Source organism: Arvicola amphibius, chromosome 10, assembly GCF_903992535.2.
Source record: "Arvicola amphibius chromosome 10, mArvAmp1.2, whole genome shotgun sequence".
NCBI lineage: Eukaryota > Metazoa > Chordata > Mammalia > Rodentia > Cricetidae > Arvicola > Arvicola amphibius.
The window spans coordinates 73,691,407-73,701,712 of NC_052056.1; the positions used below are offsets into that span (position 1 = coordinate 73,691,407).

Here is a 10,306-nt window from a genome sequence, read left to right on the forward strand (position 1 = left end):
TTTAGCTATTGTCAGTAGAGAAACATTAAGTACGGATGTACAAGTATGTTTGTGGTGTGATGTAGAGTCCTCTGGGCATGTGCACAGAAGTACTTTAGCTGGGTATCATGGTAATTCTATTCCTTTTTTTATTAAGAATTTTTAAATACAATCTTTTCTCATTACACATAATTATCCCCCATTCCAACCACCCTTCCCTCATTCCACTTCCCCTACCTTCCCAGACCTCACTCCCCCATTCACTCCTCAGAGAAGGGTAAAGCTTCCCATAGGATTCCACAAGTCTGACACTTCACTTTGAGGTATGACTAAGGCCCTCCCCCTCTATATCTAGGCTAAGAAAGGTATCCCTCCAAAAATGAATGTGCTCCTAGATGCCAGTTCAAGCAGTAAGGATGAATCCTGATCCCACTGCCAGTGGCCCCATAGATTGCCCAAGCCTCACAACTGACCCCCACATTCTGTGGGCCTAATTTGGTTCTATGCAGCTTTGCCTGGTATCAGTCCAGAGTCAGTGAACTCTAACTAGCTCAAGTCAGATGTTTCTGGTTGATCTATCACATCATGGTGTTGACCCTTTGCTCATATTATTCCCCACCTCCATTCTTGGGCTGGCCTCAGGTAGCTCAGCTCCATGCTTTAGATCTCTGTATCTGTTCCATCAGTTGCTGGTTGAAGGTTTATGAGCTAAAATTATACAATGGAAAAAAAGAAAGCATCTTCAACAAATGGTGCTGGCATAACTGGATGTCAACATGTAAAAGAATGTACATAGATTCATATTTTATCCCCATGTACAAAACTTCTAAGTCCAAATGTATCAAAGACCTCAACATAAATCCAGCCACACTGAACCTCATTGAAGAGAAAGTGGGAAGTAGCTTGAATGCATGGGCACAGGAGACCACTTGGTAATATAACACCAGTAGAACAGACATTGAGCAACAATTAGTAAATAGGACCTCCGGGAAACTGAGAAGCTTCTATAAGGCAAAGGACACAGTCATTATGACGAAACAACAGACTATTGAATAGGACAAGATTTTCACTAACCCTACACTGGCAGAGGAATGAGCTCCAAAAATACATAAATAACTCAAGAAACCAGACACCAAACTACCAAGCAATCCAATAAAAAATGGGGCACAGATAAAATATCGAATTTAGAAAAAACAATAAAAGTCAGACACATTTATAAAGGTGGAAATATGAATTCACGTATTATGCTCTTAGTGTGTTTTTCCCCCTTGGAATGATTTTTCCCTCTTCCCTAAGACTGCCATTTGTATCAATCTCTATAGGTTCTTGAGGGCTGGGGACTGCTAGTCTCAGTATTTCAGACAAGTGAAGTCAGAGTACCTTTTAAGATGAGAGTTTCTGTGAGCATAGGCCGCTTTTGCCAGTTCCGTGGCCCATTGCCACACCCCAGTGAGGTACAGTTGTTCCTAATGAATCAGGATTAGAACTTTCCATGACTTTCTGTAATCGGTATTCTGAAAGGATGTGTCTGACCCTCCCACCTGAGTATCATAAGCTAGCACAGGGCTGGGTCCACAGGCCAGCACCCCATCACAGTTCAGCTTGGCAATGGCAGGGCAGAGCAGTCATTCTGTCTGACTTGCAGTCCAGGGCTCCTTTAGACACCTTCATGCTTTGCTGCTCTCGTCTGCTCTCCATGTTTGGTCCAGTGCGGCTCCTGTGTGCAGCTCACTGGCCGAAAAGTTAGTTTTGACTCATCGTGTGGCTGTGGCCCCTGGGGCGGCATAGAGCGGTGACAATAGTTCCTTTGCAGTGCTCTCCCACAGGCGGTTCATTAGCAGAGACCTTTAAGGGGGATGTGCAGGGTGTGTGTGGTAGCTGCGGCCTGGACCACTGAAGCAGCAGCAGTGGGCCCTTCTCGCAGAAGTGACCCCATGAATGCCGGTCATCAAGCTTGGCAGTAAATTACCAGTTGCTTTGTTTTCACGCGGCACACACGCTGCACATACACATTATCCTTTTCTAGATGGCATCTGAGGGTACAGTGCAGTCAGCAGACACCCTGCAGGCTGGGGAGGGCCAGCCCGTCAGACACCGGTACGGCTGTTTGCAGTGTGTCTGCCCAATTGTTTAAATTTCTTACTACACTGAATGTTGGTGATTAATAGGAATGATGTACGATCACTGAGTACTACACATTGCTGTCGCCTCTATACTTAGCTTTGTGGTGCAGGGGTGGAAAACCATTTTTCCTCCACCCACGTCCTATCAGCCTCTGCTTTGTTTATGATGCTCGCAGTAGATTCCAGAGCTCTCCCCATGCTCAGCAAGCATTCTACCATCGACAAACACCCCAGTCGTTCAGGCTGTTACTCAAAGGCTTGGGTGGGGGAGATTGCAGGGCTCGCTGAGAAAGTAATGATTTGCTTGTCCCCGTGAATTTTCATTTCCTTCTGTTTGGTTTCTTGTTTCATCCACTGATGTCGTTACTTCCCTCTGGCAGAGAAAGTTCATCCCAGAAGCAGCTCAGTTCTGTTTGCAGTTTTACCAGTTTTAAAGCCAACTCTACTGCATCTCTAAAAAGACAGCGGTAGAATCAGCTGGGACCTGTGTCTCAGAATTCTGCCTTCCAGGCCTGTGGACCATTCCTCCAAGCTTCTGATTATTTCCACTTATCCCTTTTGTCTTCCTGAAGTTGTTGTCTTTGTGATGGCTTAGAAATTTTTTTTCTTTTCAATTAGTAAGCTGGCAGTTCTGGGCCACCTCACCGTTCTCTCATGTTAAATTCTTGTGTGTAAAAATACATGAGTTCCACCTTTTAATTGGATGCTGACTGAAAAAAATATTATCCAGTTCATTCAACTAGCAATAATTCTAAGCAATGAACAATAATATAACAAGCACCTTTTATCTACTTATATATTTTTAAGTCATATGTTTACCAACATATGATTTGTAGATAGGAAGTTGAGGGGTGAGTTTAAGCAACTTGTTGCATTTGTGCAGTTACATGGTGACAGAACTTGCCATTTGGATGGAGGAACAGCTAATTATGCATTAGGTATTCTTAATCTTTGGGTTCAACAAGAATTCCTGACTCTGTGCGACTGGGATGTAACTTAAGACAAAGATGAAAATAACTTAAAAGACTTGGAATTGTAATGTAATTGGGAGACATTGGCCAAGTTGCCTTGTCTGATTAATGCTGGAAGAAACTGAGGCAGAAAACCAGCAGTTTGCACCGACAAGGATCATTGTTATCATCACGACTCAAGAGTTATGAGCTTACAGATCAGCCAGGAAGCCTGCTTACCCAGGCAGCACGTTCAAGCTTATATAAAGCAACGAAATATATCTGTCTTCAGAAAGATGTGTTAGGGTTACAAGAACATCAGTCCCTAACTCTTCTCTAGAAGCTGCGGAAGGCCACAGGCATTCCCATGTTCCTTCCCACATTTGCTGGCATTACAAATACCCTTTTTTTTTTTTAAAAAAAAAATTGAGAATAGATTTTTTTTCATATAATATATTCTGATTGTGGTTTTTCTCCCCTCAGCTCCTACCAGGTCTTCCTGACCTTCCCACCCACCCACATCCGTGTCCCTTCTTCTCTCTCTCATTAAGAAACAAACAGGTATCTAAAAAAGAAATAAAATTAGATACAATCAAAGTAAAAACAATCTAAATAGGAAACAAATACACAAAAAGAGTCAAAGAAAAATCACAAGAAACACATACAGATGTAGAAAAGACACATTTGCACACCCAGGAACCCCATAAAAAACAAACCCAGAAACTATAATATATAAGCAGAAGACCTGTAAAGGGAAAAATGCTCAGACTAACCATGAGAAAAAGCCTCCAAAACTACCACTGAGTTCACTTTGCGTTGCCATCTTCTGCTGGGCTTGAGGCCTGCGCTTACATAGGGTTTGCATACCCAGTGAGACTCCCGTTAGAGAAAACTAACTTTTCCTTTGGGAGATAACTTTAGGTTAGGGATGGGGGCTTGTGTCCACTTCCCCTCTCCGTGCTGGGACCCATCAGGCTCAGGTCTGTGCAGGCCCTGTCCATGCTGCCACAGTTTCTGTGAGTGCATATGCACATCAGGAAGACACTGCTTCCTGAGACTCGTTCATCATTTCTGACTCTTACACTTTTTCTGCCTCCCTCTTCCACACAGCTTCCTGCGCTGTGAGGGAAGGAGTTTGATGTAAACATCCCAGTTAGGACTGAGTGTCAGGGACTATACATTATCAGGTGTGAGTTTCTACATTTGTTTTCCATCCTTGTAAAAGGCAGTGCACTGGATAGTTTTACCTCAGCTTTCACAAGCTAAAGTCATTGAGGGGAGAGAACCTCACTTTAGGAAATGACTCCATAAATTGGGCTGTAGGAAAAAGCCTATAAAGCATTTTCTTAATTAGTTGTTGATTGGGAGAGGTGTCCAGCTGTTTGTGGGTGGTGGTGTCATCCCTAGACTGGTGGTCCTGGGTTCTATGAGAAAGCAGGCTGAGCAAGTCAGTGGAGCAAGCAGTAAGCAGCCCCCCTCCATGGTCTTCTGCATCAGCTCCTGCCTCCAGGTTCCTGCTGAAGGGTATACTAACAAGTGATAAAAGTGAGTTGCAAACTCAGGTATTCTGTTTCTAAGTGCTTCTCTGACCCATTATACTTTTTTACATCTCATAGCAACTGACATATGGGAGAGTTTCTGAATACATGCACGGGATTAGAATGGCCCTCACAAAGATCGCTGTTTCCTGCTGTGACCCAGCTTCGCCCAGAATATCTTCCAATGAGGGTCTCCTCGCAGGTCAAGCCAGTAGCACTCGGGAAAACTGTGGTGCAACTCTGCTGCCCACCGGCTGAGTTGCTGTTGTTCTGGAAAACAACCAAATCAAAAAACAGTATGAAGTGTTAAAAGTGAATCATTAAAGATTGTGGTCTAAAAGGGTCCCCAGATTTTTTGAACTTTGTTCCCCTGTGGCTGTCTGCACGTTCCGCATGCAGTGGTTCTTTCCAGTTGGTCTTATGAGGTTGGAGGCCTCCTTTACTGTGCGAGGGCTTTGGGGGGAAATACTGACCTCACTCTTGTGTCTCATGTCTGCACTACAAAAAGCACAACCTTGACATTTTGTAAATATCAATTAAGTTTAAATTCCGGAAAAAAAACAACTTGAAAATTTCCTTTGTTGGTGTCCCATTGGGCATGGCATTAACCCGGAAAAAAATCCCAAAGATGAAGAAAAAGTGGCAGCGAGATGAAGAGGTTGCATTGACCAATTTAGACACAGAAATGACTTTCTGTCGTGAACTCCCTGTGGGTTATTAAGTGAGATGTTGTTATAGAATGTACTTGGCACCTGGCAGAGTAATACTCAATGAGCAGCAACCTCTGTTAAATAAAGAAATTTCCAAATCCTATGCAAAGAGAAGCAGAGATAGAAATTCCCTCCAGATACACTGAAAAGCATTTTTGGTACTGGCTGATTGTCATGTAAATCACTTTTAACTTTCTTAAAATAATTTACTTTAACAGAAAGTCACACAGACCAGAAAAACCAAGCATTAAAATCTTCGAGCACATCGTCCAAAGGCCACAAGCTGGTACGTGCAATCATTAGGAGTCAAATTCATGTTTATGTGACTCTAGAGTTTGAACCCTTCCTGATAGTCCATGCTTTTCTGTTTCCACAGAAGACCCCTAAAGAAAGAGATGGATTTCAAACTCTGTTCCATGCTACATAAGATTCTTACCTCAGATACAAACACTCAAAAATCTCAGTTATCCCTCTATACAGATGATGGCTAAATTTTCTAATCCCAATTAGAATAACAAATACACTTTCACCTCCTTACAATGAGAGGAACAATTTTGTACAATGTCCATTGAGTGTTTTAATGTTAAATCTTGCCACCCTGAGCCGACTATGAACCTGGAGAGATCACTGTGCTCATGAACAAGACTGACCAGGGAGTACAGTTCTAGTAGTATTCTTAATTTGCTTTAATGCACATCCACAGCGCTGAGCAGTGCTGTTGGCACAAACTGGCGATATCTAAAAGACCTTAACTGAATTTGGAATGTGTTAACTATTTCTCCATATGTTTAAAGATTGGAATGATCGAATCACATTTACTATATCAGCAAGGTAATAAGAAAACTTCAGTTAATTCAAATTCTGGGGTCTCTCAAATATATCATAACCCCACAAATGCATATGACATGGAGAAATAAAAAGGCAGATCTTATTTATCTAACATTTTCCTCATTTTTTTAATCTCTTATCTATAGTTGTGTTCACATTCTGTAGCTTGAGGTTCAATGGACTTGTTCACCTCTCTTTCCCCTGACTGATGTTTTAAGGGTGAAAGGCCACCTGTCTGTTTCACAATGAGACTGGGTGGAAGTCCCCAACCACTAGCTTCCAACTCCCTCCTTACCTTCAGATGATGGTGCACCCAGAGGTGACCATTTCTGGGGACTTTGTACTCAGTTGGACCTTTTGGTAAGATTGACTTATTGGGGATGGCAGTGACAGTGGCATACACGTAGTGACACTGTATGAGCAGTTTTGGGAGCCTTCATCTGTTTTGGCCAGTTTTATGCTGCTGATCAAAGTACCAAAGTACTTTGGGTAAACTGTGAAGAAACAATAATTCTTTGGTTCATAGTACAAGAGGGTCAAGAGGATGATGTTGGCATCTGCCTGGCTCTCATCAAGACTACATGGCAGGTGACATCATTCTAGGGGAGGAGTACAAGCAAGAGTGGTGAGTAGTACATTTGGGAGAGATGAGGGCAGTGTCAGGCTCACACAGGACAACTTGTGGGGCATTCTGAGAGTCAGACCACATTCCTGCAAGAAAAATGTCAGTCTTCCACAAAGCAATCTCCATACCACTAGGACCCACTTCGAATTCTCTTAAGCCTTCTCTATCTCAATACTGACTGTGCTGTGGACCAACGTTCATTTTGCAACCTTGGGGGGGCAAATTTTACACAAATGATGTTACTGTCCATGCTAGAAGCTTCCTGTGGTCCTTAGACAGCCCCCCCCAAACATTTTAAGTTTGAAATATCAAGTAAAAGTATAATGAGTTTCCATTTATGTTTTGCTTTTGACATCTATATAAAATAATTTGCTGAACCACGGGGAAACAAGTGACAGATGTCATAGTGCTTCCCCTTTATAAGAACGTATGTCTTCCAAGGAGAAGGACATGAGCGTAATGCCATCATCTCACATGTTGGAAATGTAACACTGATTAATATTATGGAATATAGTTCACATTAAAGCTTTATTTCTTCATAAATGTCCTTACTAGTTAACCAATGTAATTAAACATTTATGACCACTTGCATGAATAAGATTCATTGTTGGTGATTTTATATATAGTTCAAAGATTCAACTTCCATCAACTTTCTATCTCAAATCTAAGTTTAACATATTATTATTTTGTTTTATTGAGACAGGGTTTCTCTGGCTGTCCTGGAACTAGCTCTTGTAGACAAGGCTGGCCTTGAACTCACTGAGATCTGCCTGCCTCGGCCTCCCAAGTGCTGGAATTAAAAGTGTATTTAGACCTACTCAGAAACAGCAATACCCAACCACATCTCAGAACTCCAGAACCTGTCTCTTATTCTTTGGAGTTGGGAGCTACTTCTCCCTCCGTGTGTGTATTCTGCATAGAGGATAGAGGGCCCTGGATGAGAGGTCTGGCCTTCTCCAACTCCGCAGAGGGACTGGGACGGGGGTAGACCCTGATTGACTCTGACGATGAGTGGGAGTGACGCTCCAGGGTGGAACAGATGGAAGTTGTTCGTTGTTCGTTGTTGTTGTTGTTGTTGTTTTGTTTTGTTTTTTAGGTTTCCCTGGATGACTTGACAGAGCCAAAAGAATCCAGATCCCAAACAAGAGGGCACTAGTCTTAAGCCAGAAGGATCTCATTCCAAAGAAAGCCACCCGTCAATAAAGGGAAACAAAACTGATGGAAACACAGAGGGGGAGGGGGAGGGGAGGGGGAGAGGGAGAGGGAGAATAAGCAGCAGTGGCTACCATACAATCATAGAGCTGAACAGACAGGGGGATCCAGCAATGTCTCACACTGTTAGCAGACATTGAACCAGTGGCTACATCTGACCTCTTTTATGTGTCCAAACTAACCAGACTTACCTGTAGAGGTGACAGACCAGGCAACTTTCTAATTTGTTTCATTTTGGGGAGGAGGTGTCAGACTCCTCTGAAGCATTAGGCAGAAATTGATCAAATTGATCAAAAAGAGTTCTGGGAGACCTGGTACATCTCAGGTTTCACAAACCCTAGGAACTCCTTGACCACCACACTCTTCCCTTCTTTCAGCTGATCTGAGATCCGCAGTGTCTTGAGATCTGGTCTGTGGGGATCTCAAGGAGATTGTGTGGGGTATCCATCAGTGAAGATTGCTCAGGCATGGCTTTAAACCAATAGAAAGTCTTTATCAGCTGTCCTGTGACTACACTGAGTGTTCAGGATCCAAGTATATCCCAGAGACTTTCTTAGGGTGAGCTTTTAAGCACAGAAAACATATCCTGTGTCGAGATACTTCAGTTAAGAAGAACAATTAGCCAGAAGCTGAACTACAGAAATCAAAAAGCAAAGTTAGTACATTTAGGGACTTTTTCAGAATTACAAGCTTTGATGGATTAGGTCTTTGTTTTCATTTTGGCTGCTGGTGATGTCTACATTCAAGTTTTAATGGCCTGAATAGTACTTTGAAAATGGGGTTAGTTGTGTTCAGGTCTGGGGCCTACTAAGGTCTGGGGACAACAACAGTCATTCTTAACACTCTCGTGGGTTATAAGTCTCTGCATGAACTGCTATCCACTGAAAAAAGAATCTTCTATGACCAAGGTTGAGAGAACCACTCATCTGTGAGTATAAACATAAATATTTTGGAGGTAGTTCTGGTAACCAGTCTGAGTAGCTTCCTCTACAGCCCATTGTAGTGGTATATTATTGTGTTTAATAAACAAAGCTTCTGTAGCCCAGGGTAGTTTTGAACTCATAGAGATCTGTCTGCCTCTGGAGGGCAAAGAGAGATGATGAAATATAAGTTGCCATGAAGAGGATTGGGTTGCGTGTTGTATATTCTCTTTAACCTTACCAGAGGATATAGTTAGAATCATTGTTATAGTTGGATCTGAAAATTCACCCCCATAATCCTATGTTTTGAATGCCTATTTTTCAGCTGCCAGGTGTTATTTGGGGAGACTATGGAACTTTGTGAGGTACAGCCTAATTGGTATAAGTAGGCCATTTAGGGCAGGCCACTGAAGGTTATAACCTTGTTTCCGATGCCCTCTTGGCTTTCTGATCCACCATCATGTGGACAGCATATGCCACATGATGTTAATATTGTAGAGTGACCCACTATCCCATGCAATTCCTGTTATAATGTTCTGGAAATCCTGAAGCAAAATAAATCTTTTGTTTCTTAAACATTTTTCTATCAGATATTATGATTAGAATGATGCAGATATAACTAATACAGAAAGTTGATACCAGGAGTAGCGTTATCGTTTTGGCTAAAACTGAGCATGTGTTTCTTAGGCCCTTGGAACTGGTTTGTAGAAGGAAGATGGAAAAGTCTGAAGATGTGTGTTGGTGAAGCCCTGAAATGTAGGAAGGGTGTCTACAGGGTGATTTGGAGACGAGAAATGTAGGAAGGGTGTCTACAGGGTGATTTGGAGACGAGAAATGTAGGAAGGATGTCTACAGGGTGATTTGGTAGGAGACGAGAACGCCAACGCATACGGATAGTGAAAATCACACTCGGGAAGCTGCAGGTTAAAATAAGAATCGAATGGAAATCGGGCCAGATTATCTTCATATAACGTTCTTAGATAGACTTTGCTACGTTTGGACTATGTCCTGAAGACTTGAGTAAGTTCCAAATCCAAAGTCATGAGCCAATTAATTTGATGAAGAAAATTTCAAGACAGCGTAGCAGTTTGACTTGCCGTATGATGACTGCTGGCACTTTTGAGCAAGTTTTATAGTGAGAATTGGGAGCAAAAAGTAGAGCAGAAAGACACCAAAAAATGTGCAATTTGACCAGAGTGTTTAAAGCACTGGGCACAGAAGCCCTACCCATTAAAAGTTGTTAGTGTAATCAAAACAAAGCTGTGCTATTTAATTTTTGTCAACTTTGACACAAGGGTCGTCTGGGAAGAGGGACTCTCATTTGAAGAATTCTTTCCCTCAGACGGGCCAATGGGTGAGTATGTGGGGCATTTTCTTGATTAATAATTGATGCAGGAGTGTTTATACCACTGTAGGTGGTA

At 42.3% G+C, this 10,306-nt stretch overlaps 1 long non-coding RNA gene across 1 annotated transcript in view; it reads left to right on the forward strand.

Annotated features, from left to right (window-relative positions):
• Positions 1 to 7,982, forward strand: part of LOC119825326 — a 56,288-nt gene extending 48,306 nt beyond the window's left edge. The window contains exons 4-5 of the long non-coding RNA XR_005287205.1: positions 5,519 to 5,586; positions 7,850 to 7,982. This is a non-coding gene — a long non-coding RNA (uncharacterized LOC119825326). The remainder of the gene's footprint in view (positions 1 to 5,518; positions 5,587 to 7,849) is intronic.
• Positions 7,983 to 10,306: the final 2,324 nt, after the last annotated feature.